Genomic DNA, 17,368 nt, shown 5'->3' on the forward strand with positions numbered 1-17,368 from the left:
ACATGTTAGTGAGGTGAGACTGTGTAAACTCCGCTGTGTTTTGGCAAAAGAAGTAAATTTTAACAGGACGACAACAGAAATGTGTAGGTTTTACTCAAAATTTGCCGCTCATGCCAGTTCCCTGAAAGTTACAAATGGTTAGAAAGCCAATCGAAAATAAATCGCTGCGTCTTCAGCGGAATTCTTTTTAGATACTAATCAAAGCAGAGGTGACATCTTTTTGAATGGTCACCATGCAGGTGTGGGCGTGGAGGGCCTCCATTTAACATTTACAAAAAATATGAATGTAGGTTTCAGTTTACGGTGGCATTTCCCCTTCAGCATCTGTCCGTAAGTGGTACCACCACCACTCTCTCCCCATGTGTGCCCTGCCGACTGTGCCTCTACTGGCCACGGTATTCTGCACTCCGTCTTCAGGCCACAAATGGCCCATCGGGACCATCCGACCGCCGTGTCATCCTCAGATGAAGATGCGGAAAAGAGGGGCGTGTGGTCAGCATACCGCTATCCCGGTCGTTATGATGGTTTTCTTTGACCGGAGCCGCTACTATTCGGTCGAGTAGCTCCTCTATTTATTTATTTATTTATTTATTTAACCTGGCAAGATTAGGGCCATCAGGCCCTCTCTTACATCTAACCAGGCATTCTACTTATTTTACATTCATATGTTTTAGTAGGCATGTTAAACTACATCTAGTACAAAAAGTGAAATAAACAATTAGAAACGTACACCTGGAAAAATACATGCATATAGAGTTTATATTCTTAGATCATAAGTACTGTTATAATTAGACATTGTTGAAGAGACAAATTTTAGATAGGAGTGCTGGCAGCAGGGAGTATGAGGGAGACTCATGGTGACGGGAGGAGAAGAATAGAGAGGCATGATGAAACATAATTAAGGAAATATAAAGGAAAAGAAGATTGCGTGGCTAATAGAGATAGATGAAGAGGAAGGCATCTCAGGAGCAAGATAGGAGACGCTAGCTTTGCTATTTGACAGATGAGAGGATTGCCCTTGTACATTAATTTTGTGGAGAACTTTATGAGGATGATAGTAGGAAATGCTTCAACTTCTTCTTAAAAGCAGCAGGAGATTGAATTTTGCGCAAGGTAAGGGGTAGTTTGTTCCAGAGGCAGACAGCGGCAACTGAGAAGGAGTTTGCAAAAGTTTTTGTTTTGTGAGTGGGCACAGTTAGGATATCAAATAAGAGTGACCTCGTGTTACGATTATGATGGCATGCAAGGTTTTTAATCTCTGAAGCAAGGTACTGGGGTGCTTGCGCGACGAGGAGTCGGTGAAGTAGACATAGAGTGCGGTAGTCACGCAATTTGTCCGGCCGCAGCCACCCTAGCTCGGAGTATGAAGCACTAACATGATCATATCGGCGAATGTTGCAGGTGTAACGCACACAGGCATTCATGGTTAGCTCTAGCCGTCTTTTGTTTTCACTACTCATGCCTTGTTGAATCACGTCACAATAGTGGAGGTTCGGTAGAACGAGTGCTTGCACGAGCTGGCGTTTCAAGTCCTGTAGAAATATGTTTCGAAACTTTTTGAGAGCATAGAGACAAGCAGACGTCTTTCGGCACACTGCGACTGTATTCTCCGCCCAGTTGAGATGCTCATCCAAAGTTACACCCAAGTTCTTCACTGTTTTCTGATATGGTATTGGAGTACCGTCGAGCAGAATAGGAGGTAGCCGTTCGCGGAAACCTGAACTTATTAATTTCTGATGGTCTATTAAGATTACTTGCGTCTTTTATGCATTTAGTTTAAGCCCCAGGTTTTTCACGCATGTCACTACTGAAGACAGATCATCATTCATCTGAGCGATTGCAGTGTTTACATCTTCAGGTCTGACGCTTAGGTAGAGCTGGAGGTCGTCGGCATAGAAATGATATTTACAAGAGGACAGAACCGACGAAATATCGTTGACATATAAAGAAAACAAAAGTGGTCCTAAGACTGATCCTTGTGGCACTCCCGAGGAAACATGTTTCCAGGAAGATTTTTCATTTACGCAGACAACTCATTGCTGTCTGTCTTTTAAGTAGCTTTCAAACCATCTCATTGCACTATCAGAGAAATTAAGCTGTTGCATTTTTCTGAGCAATATGTCAAAGTTAACAGTGTCAAAGGCATCAAGAGGCTGAGTGCACCCCAAAAATTGGCAACAGAGCATTGCGGCCCGGATGGCCACTCCCGACAGCGCTTAACTTCGGTGATCTGACGGGAACCAGTGTATCGGCCGCGGCGAGGGCGTTGCCCGCGATATTCTGCACTGGCACTAAGTAGCAGCACACTCCTCAGTCATGCCATTTCAATCAGCATATAGTAAAATCAGATCGGACGTCACTATTACGTTATTATTGTTATTTTTATTGTTATCGGCAGTGGCTGCAGTTGTATAAATTTGCTCCCAATCAAATGTTATATAGCAGTTGCTATTTTAAGCTTTCAGGATTATCTGAATCAAAAAATCTGTGAACTTTCAAAACGGCTGGTAAGTACTTTGTCGCCATCTTTAAAGCCCTATCTGTGGACGACAAGTGAGTGTAAAACTGTATCTTGTGTCTCTGAAAGCACTTTAAATCTCTCCTTCGGTGCTCTATGCTTTCAAAATAGTATCTGACGTGTTCAACTTCGAAAATTGCTTTGACTGGGCTTCGACATGTTTCTTCAGTTATGTATTTACCGTTAATGACCTATTTACTGCATTGTAATAGGGGGGGGGGGGACATGACCTGGTTTTACTTTTGTACTTGTTGCTCATTTGTTCGGGCTGTGTTTGTGTTCTTATCGGTTTTGTTTTCTATGGTTTCCATTCTTCCGAGTTCTTACAATAAAGGCTGTAAATCACTCGCAAGTTCTATTGGCGATTGTTTCTTGTTTATGTTGCTATGTATTTGCGTGTTTTTCCGTTTCTGGTCGCTTATCTTGTTTATTACCAGTTGGCAGTCTGAGTCTGTGAAAAGCAGCACACCCTGTTGTTTTTGCTGCTCCTTGGAGTGACATGTCATTGTCATAGAGTTCATAAGTATTATCTCGTCCTCCGACAAACCGATCACTTCGTCCTGTTTGTCTTCTGTTTTCAGAAGGTTTCTCCTTGTCGCGAATTCATGTGTCTGTCTGTCTTGTGCCTTTCTATCTTCGTTGGTTAACGTGTGTCTTCTTGTCACTATTTGTGTCTGAGATGGTTAAGGTCGGTGTTGTATCGTTTGTCTGTTCTTAGTTTCTTCTCGCGGTTTCTAGTGAGTCTGTGAGTCTGTACTTTGTCTAGAAGGACGCAGTCTTGCCCGACAGCAGTCTGGGCCCCGGCCCTTCAGCGTCCCCTTTACTAAGTATCTTTGACTGGCTAATTCAGTCACGTGTGAGCCTTTCATTAAGCCCTCTTTCCCTCTTCAGGGGTCGGTTTCTGTTTGTTCCTTCATCATGTGATCAAAAGTATCCGGACACCTGTCTGAAAATGACTTACAAGTCCGTGGCGCCCTCCAAGGATAATGCTGGAATTCAGTATGGTGTTAGCCCACCCTTGTCCTCGACGACAGCTTCCACTCTCGCAGCCATACGTTCAATCATGTGCTGGAAGGTTTCTTGGGGAATGGCAGCCCATTCTTGACGGAGTGCTGCACTGAGGAGAGGTATCGATGTCGGTCGGTGAGGCCTGGCACGAAGTCGGCGTTCCAAAACATTCCAAAGATGTACTGTAGGGTTTGGGTCAGGACTCTGTGCAGGCCAGTCCCTTACAGGGATGTTACCGTAGTGTAACCACTCCGCCGTGCATTATGAACAGATGCTCCATCGTGTTGAAAGATGCAATTGCCATTCCCGAATTGCTCTTCAACGGTGGGAAGCAAGAAGGTGTTTAAAACATCAATGTAGGCCTCTGCTGTGATAGTGGAAGGCAAAACAACAAGGGGAGCAAGCCCCCTCCATGAAAAACACGACCACGCCATAACACCACCGCTTCCGAATATTAGTGTTGGCACTACACATGCTGGCAGATGACGTTCACCGGGTATCCGCCATACCCACACCCTGTCATCGGATCGCCACATTGTGCAACGTTTTTCTACTGTTCGATCGCCCAATGTTTACGCTACTTACACCAAGCGACGCGTCGTTTGGTGTTTGTCGCACGGGATTAGCCGAGCGGTCTTGGGCGCTGCAGTCATGGACTGTGCGGCTGGTCCCGGCGGAGGCATGGGTGTATGTGTTTGTTCTTAGGATAATTTAGATTAAGTAGTGTGTAAGCTTAGAGACTGATGACCTTAGCAGTTAAGTCCCATAAGATTTCACGCACATTTTTTTGTTTGGCCTTTACCGGCGTGATGTGTGGCTTAATGAGCAGCTGCTCGACCATGAAATCCGTTTTCTCACCTTCTGTCTGTCATAGTACCTGCAGTCGATCCTGATGCAGTTTGGAATTTCTGTGTAATGGTTTGGATAGCAGTCTGCCTATTACATATTACGACCCTCTTCTCTGTCGGGGGTCTCTGTCAGTCAACAGACGAGATCAGCCTGTACGCTCCCGTGCTGTACGTGCCCCTTCACGTTTCCACCTCACTATCACATCGGAAACGGCGGACCTAGGGATGTTTAGGAGTGTGGAAATCTCGCATACAGACATGTGGCACAAGTGACATCCAATCACCCGACGTCCTTCAAAATCCGTGAGTTCCGCGGAGCGCCCCATTCTGCTCTCTCACGATGTCTAATGACTACTGACGTCACTGATATGGAGTACCTGGCAGTAAGTGGCAGCACAATGCACCTAATATGAGAAATGTATGTATTTGGGGGTGTTCGGATACTTTTGATCACATAGTGTATGTGGCATCCTCCATGATTGAGCGTGGAACTCTCTTTGTTCCGGATAGCCATAGTTCCCGATTGACTATTCCCGTGTACTCTTATGTTTTGTTGTATGTTGCTTGATCACGTCGCTGATGATGACTATCTTCAGTTCTTCATATAAGTCTCTGGTTCTGTTCCATCGGGGCGCTATCGTGATTACTCTGAAGCGTATGTTATGATTTAGTTAGAGTATTTTGGTGTTTGACAGACGATGCTCCAGGAGGGACTTCCGTATATAGTTGGCAGCCAGTCCGTTTTGTATTAATGCTCATGTTATACTTGGCAGTAAGGGAAACGGGGCATAAATTAGTCGGGTCACCATGTCGTTCTACGTTTGAATATGTGTCTTGAATATGAACTTGTTATCGAGTATCACTCCTAGGTATCTAACCTGGTTGATCCACTGGATTTCTGTTACTAATTAATAGCCTGTCTCTCAGGCCTTGTCTTCTGCAGGTAAACATGGCTGCACGTCCTTTTTCTGCTTTTGACCTCAAAACTTTGTCCCATTGTCCATGACCGCCAACTGTCTCTGGAGGCGGGTTATCGCCGCTTTTACTCAACAATTGCTGATGAACAAAGCAGTGTCGTCAGGGAATTGTGCTGCTACTATTTGTGGCAAGCTAGGCAGGTCATTAACATATAAGATAAATAATGTGGGAAATAATACAGAGCCTTGGAAAATCCCATGGTCAAGAATACACCCCTGCTTGACCGTTGACTTTCAATCTTCACGAAGAAGCTTCTATCAGGAAAAAGACTGTCAGTTTGGTCATGTAGTCTTGGACTACTCCTGTGGCATTCAATTTTTGACATTAGTTTGGCTTTCCGCTCTTTGTCTTGTGCCTTATTCACATCGAGGAAAGAACCTTGCAGTGTAGTACACACGGTACTTATTCTACGCGATAAATTCTATCATTCTCAGCTGTTGAAGTTCTGAAAACAAGTGGGTCTAAAAGACGAACTGTTGGAGCCGTATAATATCACTTTCCGGCCTTTGGATTATTAGTTGTCGCGGGTCTTTTTCCGGCTTTGGGATTGTTGCTAGGCCGGCCGGTGTGGCCGAGCGGTTCTAGGCGCTTCAGCCTGGAACCGCGCGACCGCTACGGTCGCAGGTTCGAATCCTGCCTCGGGCATGGATGTGTGTGATGTCCTTAGGTTAGTTAGGTTTATGTAGTTCTAAGTTCTAGGGGACTGATGACCTCAGATGTAAGTCCCATAGTGTTCAGAGACGTTTGAACCATTTGATTGTTCCTACTCTGGATATTTTCGAAGTATTGTGGAAGTATTCATTGAGAAGGTAGCTGATATAGATCCTCGTTAACAATGCGAGGGGCTTCCGTGATAAATATTGCAACTCCTCAATAGAGAGCCTGTTAGGGCCAGGTGCCGGGTTTATGGCCAGATTCCTGATCACTTTCCGTATCCCTTCAGATGTTGAGAGTACGGGGTTTGTGGTTCGAGGTGTTTAAATGATAAACTGTTCTTCTCCGGATTTTCTACATATTTCTTCGTCTCCAAATCCGAAATCTTAGGAGTTTAATGTGTTTTGTGCTTCAAGTAACTCCGCTTTGTTCAGGGATTCTAACGTTAAGCATAGAGGGCCTAACAAGGCCGTATTGGGTCCATTAATTACCTTATTAATTTCCAGTCGTTTCGTGTTTGCAGGAGAAAGGTTTGCGTCCGGTCGTCCCATATTTCATTCCTTCACTCTGTTACTTGTCTACAGAGTTTTTTAGTGAGGCGTTTCAGTTCGCTTTTGTCCTGTGTGTCTCTGAAATGAAATCACCGCTTACGGGCTCTATTTTTTAAAGTTTTTAGATCCTGCAGCAGAGGTGAATATTATTCGAGATATCGATTCAAAATCTGTGCCGTAGTTATCGTTGCCTGTCGATACGCCTTCTTGATTCCTGCCGCTAACTGGTTTAATGTCAGGGCAATGTCTGATTTGCTTCTGACATTTTTGGTAGGCCTGACGTTATTGTTTAAATACGCCTCGAACTGGTCCCAGTTGTTGCGTTTCTTGCTCGGTGGGAAACGATGGTTCTATAGCGTTTACTATCCGCCCAATAACTGGACAGTGGTCAGATGTTAAGTCGTTTGTTATCCTAAGGTGTGGATGAAACTTCAGATTTTTCAGAATTGTTATATCTAGAGCACTGGGTCAATGATCACTTGCGAGGTATATGTGTGTGTTCCTGCAGACTATATGTAATTAAATGGAGCCTCTTTTCCAGTTCGTATAATTTCTCTCCTTTCGGATTCTTCTGTTTCGAATTCCACGCGAAGTATTTTGCGTCCAGGTTCCCGCATAGTGTTACTTTATCAAATCTGTCGAAGACCATAGTAAAGTCTTTCTCGTCCATAGAGTCGTTTGGGCGTGAATATCTGCGGTCAGCGTTGTTACCATATGTCTTGAGTGCTTAAGTGTGTTCCTTAGAAACATGGCTGTGCCGCCTCCTCTTCGGTTTAATCTATCCGTTCTGTGTCCCGTAATGATTTCGGATACGAAAAGATAGCAGCTTTCTGAGGTATGTCTCCGTTAAGAAACTTTCATGTTTGCTGCTCCTTCCCCATTATTGCTGCAAAATGTTAAGTTGGTTTACCATGGAATTCTAAAGGCCTTTATGGTTCAAATGCGTTCATTTCTACCTCAACGCGGACCGTTATTTTTGATATGTCAGGTGCTTGGTTCAAGTTTTACATTGTGTCCGCAATTATTGTAACGATGTTTTTTGCTGCCATACACTTGAGCTAAAAGTACTGGCGCCAGAGATCACCTTGAAAATTTCCGTTAGATCAGAATTTGATTGATTCTGTGTTGTTGCCACCGTGGTTTTGCGTGTTGTGATTGGAATTTCCCCAAGCTTGCCTTGGTCCTAATCTGGGTAATTATTTTGTGTTATTACCATTTATTTTCCGTCTGGTGATTGTTACCGTTGTTTTATTTGCTGTTAGGTGCTTTTGGTGCCCGCATCTCGTGGTCGTGCGGTAGCGTTCTCGCTTCCCACGCCCGGGTTCCCGGGTTCGATTCCCGGCGGGGTCAGGGATTTTCTCTGCCTCGTAATGGCTGGGTGTTGTGTGATGTCCTTAGGTTAGTTAGGTTTAAGTAGTTCTAAGTTGTAGGGGACTGATGAGCATAGATGTTAAGTCCCATAGTGCTCAGAGCCATTTGAACCATTTTTTTGCTTTTGGTGGCGCATTGTATATGGAGGAGACAAAAATTGTGGGATACCAGCGAATACGTTGTCGGACCTCCTTTTGCCCAGCTTGGTGTAGCAGCTCAACGTGGCATAGACTCAACAAGTCGTTGGAAGTCCTCGGCAGAAATACTCAGCCATGCTGCCCCTGTAGTTCAAAATGGTTCAAATGGCTCTGAGCACTATGGGACTTTACTTCTGATGTTATCAGTCCCCTAGAACTTAGAACTACTTAAACCCAACTTACCTAAGGACATCACACACGTCCATGCCCGAGGCAGGATTCAAACCTGCGACCGTAGCGGTCGGGCGGTTCCAGACTGAAGGGCCTAGAACCGCTCGGCCACCTCGGTCGGCACCCCTGTTGTCATCCATAATTGCGAAAATGTTGCCGGTGCAGGCTTTTGTGCGCCAACTAATCTCTCGATTATCTCCCATAAAAGTTCGATGGGATTCATGTCGCGCTATCTGTGTGGCCAAATCACTCGCTATAATTGTCCAGAATGTTCTTTAAACTGATCGTGAACAATTGTGGCCCTGTGACATGGTGTACAGTCATCCATGAAAAAGAAGTCCATCAGTGGCTGAAAATGGTTTCCAATTAGTCGAACATATCCATTTGCAGTCAATAATCGATTCGGTTGGACCAGAGAACCCAGTCTATTCCGCGCAAACACAGCTGAACCATTATGGACCACCACCAGCTTGTACAGTGGCTTGTAGACAACTGAATCCATGGCCTCGAGGGGTCTGCGCCACACTCGAACCCTACCATCAGTTCTTACCAAACGAAATCGGGACTCTTCTGACCAGGCCACGGTTGTCCAATATTACAGGGTCCAAACGATACAGTCACTTCTTGCCCAGGAGAGGCGCTGCAGGCGACGTCGTGGTAGAGAGCCTGTAACCTCCCCCTCACTTATTGACCTTAATGACAGTGAAAAAATTAAACCGCGTGTACCTAATGAAAATTTGGGAAAAGCAATCGTCGCCGAAGTTAATCTGTCGGTAAAGAGGGAGGAAAGGGTTACATCTAAATGAAAGGAAAAATACAAATGAAATTGGTGGAAATTAATTTTGAGAAAAGGGTAAAATTAATAAAGAAAGTAAATGTGCGGTCGTCACGTTAACAATTAATTGGCGTTAATTAGATATTTGAGATTTGGGGAAAATTACGGTCGCCAGTCCTATGGACAACTACTATAATAACTGAAAAAGAAAGGTTATTGCACATATAATTAGCACTAAAAGTGTGGCAACTGAAGGTTGACGCGTGTTGTGTGAAAACTGAAAGTTTGTCAGAAGTAATAAATTTCGCTACACTCTGACTTAATTTAGCAAAAGAATTAATAAAATCGGAAAACTGAAAGTTAATTTAGTGACTGAAATTAATAGTGAGCTTTGTTTCTGAAGCAAATCGAAATTCAGTAAAATACGGTTAATCTTGGGCTACCTCAACAATCATTTCAAAAGCTACTTGAACCTACGCAATTTAGAAATAAGAGATTTAACTTTGAACCTGAATTAAATGATTCTGAACAATTAACAATAGTAAAATTTTGTGCGTACCAAGCTGAGCTGCAGTTACAGGTAAGCTAAAATACGGTAACAAAACTCGCACTCTTAATTTGTGCTTGAGTAATCTAAATATTGTAGCCAGCTATGAATACCTTAACTGAACTTTGAAATTAAAGCAGTGAAATCGAATGATATTACTTTAATGCTGGCGTTTGAATTTCAACGACACTGGGGTTCATTCCGGAAAAGAAAGGGACCGTGCTTGGTAATGCAATTGGGACAATGAGCAACAAAGGTTCATGCTACGTTGCTGAAATTTAGTGAGAAAATTTTAACAGTTTGAAAAGCTGACGTCTGCCATACAGTTCTAAGACTTTACGTGCTACCAGTCTTCCTTGTTGGTTGATTGAAGGTTTGAAGTCGTCGATCGAGGAGGTGGCGACAGTCACTCATTGTCGGCCGTCGCTGTTGCAGAAGCTGGATGTTGGCGCGCCTCCTTCTCGACACGGTCTCCAGCCGAAACGGGCTGTTGATGTGTGCCAGCTAACGCTCCCGTCCGCGACACCATGTCAGAAACTAACATAGCAAGTCGAGCGCAATTGCATGCTGCCAAACACCGAAAGCGCGGCAACTCGCGGGAGCGTCACACAACACACCCGCTCCACTGCACTACTCCCGCCAGACTCTTTCTGTTCTGCCCGCGCTCTACGCAGCAGCGTTAACACTACCAAAGATCCTAAACACTTTGGTTCTCCACACAACCTATCGATGTATTCGTTCGATAGCATAGTTTTCCCTAGGCAAGACCCAGCGTAAAAATACAAATAATATTTACAAAACAAACCAATTATACATCGACATAAATGCATATATATATATATATATATATATATATATATATATATATATATATATATATATATACAAATAGTAAAACAATTACAATATACAAAGACACAGAAATGTTATATCTTCACGTAACGAAACAAGGAAAAAAATTATAGTACTATAGATGGAAATAGGAGGATATGCATTTCCGGCCAACCGGACGATACGGCGGCCATTTTTCTGCCAAACTGCGGGCAGGACTTTTGAATGGCCAGTTGTGGAGTAGTGGAGTACACACTCACCGAATCAAAAGCACAACACAATATGGCGAAATCATTCGTTAAATGCCTTTGTTTATAAGAATAATGTGTTATAATAATTTTCACACAGCCAATTTACAGGTCTGTTTTCAAATTTAACTATGTATATTGCAAGTAGATAAGAGTACTTGGTTGGTTTCCACAAGGCTCCTGTTTGATTTATGTCAGCCCTGTTGACTGCGACTGCCCACTGCTTGGAAATGCTAACATGCGAAATACACCGTCGCCTCTATTGGAACAACCAAATGCAGCACAACCTGGCGTCGTTTACGAACGTCTGCAGAACGAATTACAGATGTCAAAAACAATACTGTACAATTACTAACGTGTTTACTTTAAACATGTAGGCCTACCGACTTCATCACAAAACGCTTCGTTGTTTCAACTCGTATTTAAGATCGCAAACGCTAATTACGTACTAAAAACGATATACAACTAAACCGAACATGCATGCACAACGCATAACAAGTCTCTCAATAATTCAAATACCTTTTAATCGTTTCCAAAAGTCCTCTGAACTTCAACTCAAAAGCACGGCGAACATAGGAAGCGCGAAAGACGTTTGGCGCCATTTTTCTGCCAAAGCTAATCAGCCAATCACGGGCAACTTCACCTATGGCCACTCTCTCTCTATACAGGCTCTCTACGTCGTGGTATTAGCAAAGACACTTTCATCGGTTGTCTGCTGCCATAGCCCATTAACGCCGAATTTCGCCGCACTATCCTAACGGGCACTTTCGTCGTATGTCCCATATTGATTTCTGCAGCTATTTCACCTAGTGTTGCTAGTCTGTTAGCACTGACAACTCTACACAAGCACTGCTGGTCTCCGTCGTGGCTGTCCGCCATTGCGTTGTCGGTGTTGAGAGGTAATGCCTGAAATGTGGTACTCTCGGGGCACCCGTGACACTGTGGATCTCGGAATACTGAATTACGTAATGGTTTCTGAAATAGAATGTCCCATGCATCTAGCTACAACTATCATTCCGCGTTCAAAGTCTGTTAATTTTTATCATGCGGCCATAATCACGTCGACACCTTTTCACATGAATCACCCTTCTGTAGCTTGTGTAAAGATGCTACCTCCATCTGTATATGCGCACATAGCTATTCCCTGACTTTTGTCACTTCAGTGTATCTGAGTAAGTCTTTTAGAACATGGGCGACTCTTCGACGATGTTACGAGATCTGCGACACAATTGGCACATACAGGTTTCTCCCCCATGGCATCCCTCAGTCCTTTATAAGGTCGTGGCCAACACACCTGACGCTTCTTGCTGGCAATGCACAATAGTTTAGCATACGAAAAAACGGTGGCAACGTCGGCATTGCGGTGGACCTTCTTTCTGTCGGTAGGTTTCCACCGTGAGCCTTTTGTCTAATATGTGTTTGATGTCATACACTGAGTCGCTTGTCGGCCCTGACGGTAAGCAGATACAGTAAACCGTTTGAGAGATTTGGTTCAAATGGCTCTGAGCACTATGGGACTTAACTTCTGAGGTCATCAGTCCCCTAGAACTTAGAACTACTTAAACCTAACTAACCTACGGACATCACACACATCTATGGCCGAGGCAGGATTCGAACCTGTGACCGTAGCGGTCGCGCGGTTCTGAGAGATTTGCTTTTGTGTTTTTTCGTACATGCTTTTAAACTGATACACCATGGCTTGTGTGAATCACAGGTTATGCATCTCCTGCTCCACTAATCCTTCCAGCATCCCGGCAGGCAAATACTTTAGCACGACCTTCAATGTTTTGTCAGATTGACCTTGGTGAGTGTAACAGGGTATTCTGTTCGGGAGCCGGCTGGTGTGACCGAGCGGTTCTAGGCGCTTCGGTGTGGATCCACGCGACCGCAGGTTCGAATCCTGCCTCGGGCATGGATGTGTGTGATGTCCTTAGTTTAGTTAGGTTTAAGTAGTTCTAAGTTCTAGGGGACTGATGACCTCAGATGTTAAGTCCCATAGTGCTCAGAGCCATTCTGTTCGGAGAACGTCAACGCGAGTCTCCCATTGGTTATTGACTCAGAATGGTATTTGATTGGGTCAATGTAAAAAATCGCCTTGATGGGGCTGTCTACACGTCGTTTCGATTCCGTGTTAATCGTTAGATAACGCCCGGAATATTGTACATTTATAGCCGGAACTTAGGATAAACGTTCTCTTGTTCGCTTGACCAGATGTTGGCTGCTGGCTGCTGACTGGCTGGCGGTGACTGGGTGGCCGTGGCATCACGTGTATCGGTCTCGTCGCTCAGTGGAGCGTATTTGTTGGACGTTAGGATCGCAGACTGCTTCTTATTAATTTCTTGCAGTGGTTGCGTGCTTTTTCGCTTCAAACCGGATTTAACTGTTCGAAATTCCTGTTCGTTTGAGTCATAGTCTGGTGGCTCTTGTTCAAAATCTATGGAATCTCACCTATACGTCACAGTTGGTGTATCATCGTCGGAAGAGTGGTCAATTCTGGTAGTCCTAGCCCTGCTACAAGTTGTAGTGCGCGCGTTGGTCTTGCTCGATTCTGTCCTGTTGCGTGTTAGGGTATTCTGTTCCTCTTTATCTTTAGTTACACCTCATACCCCTTCTGCCCTTTGAGATGATCCTGGCCTTTGCTTAAGACACGAGCTTCCCAGTTCTGGCCCTTCAGTCCTCTGGCCTCAATTCCACTTGCGGCAACCCTGAAGACGTGTGCTCCTCACTTGTATGGTGCGGAAAAATTCGACAATTAGCTTTCTCCTGAATTATTCCCCCCCCCCCCCCCCCCACCTCTTCCCCGCAACAGGGGCTGAGTAGGATCAAAGTGGGTTTTAATTTTGCTACTGATTTGCTGATGTGCTGTGATAATCAGCGTTAGATTAAAGCGTTGTTTATCAGTTGTCAGTGACTAATAGTTCTCGTCAACTACCGCTTTTCTCCTCCATTCTATTCGATCCATTGCGCTGCACAAATGGGAATGAATGCCGATGACCTATTTTTTGTGATGTTTTTCCCAGAAGTTCTTCCTGCTCTGAAGGCTGGACTTTTTCTTCTTTGAATAAGTCAAGCATTAGCAGGGCACAGGTTCAGCCCTACTCATATGGTGGCTTTATTTGTTCTTTATTACCTACTGTGGGTGTTGTTTTACTGTTTTGGACTTTGATCCTGTGACAGCGTTCTGTGTTCACATTTCCCATTATTCCAGATGTCCTGATGAGGGTCCAGGTCCTCACAGTCTCAGCAATTGTTTGCTGGCTAAGGGCATGGCGAACCTGGGGTTCCTGAACAAGGGACTGGTAAGCGCCGAAAGTCCCATATCACGGGGAAGTCTGCACATGCTTCAGCCACCACTGTGAAGTGCGGGAGTGGAACGTTATGTGTCGTAGGGAATGGGGATCTTGACTTGATCGCCCATATCGCGAAAATCGTAAAAACTTCAAAAAAAAAACCATCCTTATCCTCAAGGTGTGCTGCATGCGGATGAGATGCATGGCTACTGAAGTGGAACAGTCATAACGGGCAACCTCTGGGGAAACTACCGAACCTCACTTGTATAAGTCTTACGTTTCTAGATGGACTTTTCTTTCCATAGCTGCTCATGGGAACGAGATGGAACTCTCGAAATTATCTCCTTCTCCTCCTTCCAGCAGAAAGGTTGGGCCACTTTGTAGTACTAACACCTAGTTAAAAAAAGAGGGCCCGTGTAGCCAGTCGTCATGACTCGGGAGTAAATTCTAAATATTTCGGATATAGTGACAGAACGCATGCTGGTATTCAGAATATGTCTCTAATAGTAAAAAGGAAAGAGGGCAGTTTCGATAAAGTTTCGCATTTCTACACTCCTGGAAATTGAAATAAGAACACCGTGAATTCATTGTCCCAGGAAGGGGAACCTTTATTGACACATTCCTGGGGTCAGATACATCACATGATCACACTGACAGAACCACAGGCACATAGACACAGGCAACAGAGCATGCACAATGTCGGCACTAGTACAGTGTATATCCACCTTTCGCAGCAATGCAGGCTGCTATTCTCCCATGGAGACGATCGTAGAGATGCTGGATGTAGTCCTGTGGAACGGCTTGCCATGCCATTTCCACCTGGCGCCTCAGTTGGACCAGCGTTCGTGCTGGACGTGCAGACCGCGTGAGACGACGCTTCATCCAGTCCCAAACATGCTCAATGGGGGACAGATCCGGAGATCTTGCTGGCCAGGGTAGTTGACTTACACCTTCTAGAGCACGTTGGATGGCACGGGATACATGCGGACGTGCATTGTCCTGTTGGAACAGCAAGTTCCCTTGCCGGTCTAGGAATGGTAGAACGATGGGTTCGATGACGGTTTGGATGTACCGTGCACTATTCAGTGTCCCCTCGACGATCACCAGTGGTGTACGGCCAGTGTAGGAGATCGCTCCCCACACCATGATGCCGGGTGTTGGCCCTGTGTGCCTCGGTAGTATGCAGTCCTGATTGTGGCGCTCACCTGCACGGCGCCAAACACGCATACGACCATCATTGGCACCAAGGCAGAAGCGACTCTCATCGCTGAAGACGACACGTCTCCATTCGTCCCTCCATTCACGCCTGTCGCGACACCACTGGAGGCGGGCTGCACGATGTTGGGGCGTGAGCGGAAGACGGCCTAACGGTGTGTGGGACCGTAGCCCAGCTTCATGGAGACGGTTGCGAATGGTCCTCGCCGATACCCCAGGAGCAACAGTGTCCCTAATTTGCTGGGAAGTGGCGGTGCGGTCCCCTACGGCACTGCGTAGGATCCTACGGTCTTGGCGTGCATCCGTGCGTCGCTGCGGTCCGGTCCCAGGTCGACGGGCACGTGCACCTTCCGCCGACCACTGGCGACAACATCGATGTACTGTGGAGACCTCACGCCCCACGTGTTGAGCAATTCGGCGGTACGTCCACCCGGCCTCCCGCATGCCCACTATACGCCCTCGCTCAAAGTCCGTCAACTGCACGTACGGTTCACGTCCACGCTGTGCGGCATGCTACCAGTGTTAAAGACTGCGATGGAGCTCCGTATGCCACGGCAAACTGGCTAACACTGACGGCGGCGGTGCACAAATGCTGCGTAGCTAGCGCCATTCGACGGCCAACACCGCGGTTCCTGGTGTGTCCGCTGTGCCGTGCGTGTGATCATTGCTTGTACAGCCCTCTCGCAGTGTCCGGAGCAAGTATGGTGGGTCTGACACACCGGTGTCAACGTGTTCTTTTTTCCATTTCCAGGAGTGTATATTCAATAAGGGTTAGAAGGCATTGGTGGCAATTTAAAATCGGTTAAACGACTGCCCATGAATGGTTGCACAACATCACACAAATGATCCATTGTGCCACTGACTTATTGATCCCAAAGTCCTCAGGTCATCTTAGGAGGCAACCTGTTTGCTGGTGGACGACTGAGTGCTGCACAGAAATTCAGGACAGGCGTGTGGCTCTTCGTCTGTTTATGTACCGCCCAGCAGCGAACCTCAGTGTTCCACGTCGCAAGAGTTAAGGCTCAACAAGTTATTAAGAAGAGCAACTAAAGGTCATGGCAGTGTTCCTGGAATCCATCAACCGTTTCAGTTGTTCCACAAAAGTATGGGAAATCACCAGGAAGATTTCATGTAAATATATCCGTTTACCAATATCAGCAACGCTGAAAGAGGAGTGTCTCCAAACAACGCCCAGAGACTTCATTCAGATGATGGCAGGGCATTGTCCAAAAACTACTGCCGATGCTAGGCAGGATCTGGCGTTTCGGTTCTACTGTGTGACTGCAGACAAGAGGACTTTAGACGCCTGATTACACAATTCTGAGTCTTCCAATGCCCTTTCACCATGTGGTATCTGGAACTGGCACCGTCAGAGACTTGTGATCCTGCATCTGGTCATAAGGAAATACGGTACTGCATGCTTCGACATTTGCCAGCAGAGTCAAAGGAAATCCTCCTCAAATGTTTCAATCTTATATGGCAGACAGACCAGTTTCTCAGCTCGTGAAGAGAGGCAATTCTGACATCTAGATGTAAAACCAGTAAAGGACGGCACACGTGCCAGTAGTTACCAGAGCATCACTTTAACGGGCTGTGTATGAAAGACACTGGAATGAATGGTTAACCATCGTCTTGTCTGGTTATTAGAAACCAGGCAACTCCTTAGCCACTCTCAGTATGGACTCTGGAGGTTTTAGTCACTGCTGACAACCTGACCATACTAGAGTCGCTATTCAGCAGGCTTTTCTTCACTTCTACGTTCTTTGACATTAGCAAGCCGTACAACACTACTTATAGAGACTCAGTATTCTTTATCAACTCCATCAATGGAGCTTTCGCGGCCACCTCCCCATTTTCATGCGGTTCTTCCTGTCGAAGCGGTTTTTTTAGGTCCAGAGCTGGTGACACGTTCTCAGATCGTTTTTGGCAGAGTAATGGTGTCTGTCAGGGCAGTGCTTTAAGTGTTACCATCTTTGCCATAGCCACAAACAATATCATATCTGTGGCATAAAAAGACCTGTAAAGTGTTCCTCATTTGTGGATGACTTCACTGCTTTCTGTCCCTCTTCCAGTGTTGCAACAGCGAACCGTCATTTATAGTTTTCTGCACAGAGGTTAGAGGAATGGACTGCAAAGGCGGGTTTTCAGCTTTCTGCAGATAAGTGT

The sequence above is a fragment of the Schistocerca piceifrons genome, chromosome 8 (genome assembly GCF_021461385.2).
Source record: "Schistocerca piceifrons isolate TAMUIC-IGC-003096 chromosome 8, iqSchPice1.1, whole genome shotgun sequence".
NCBI classification, from domain to species: domain Eukaryota; kingdom Metazoa; phylum Arthropoda; class Insecta; order Orthoptera; family Acrididae; genus Schistocerca; species Schistocerca piceifrons.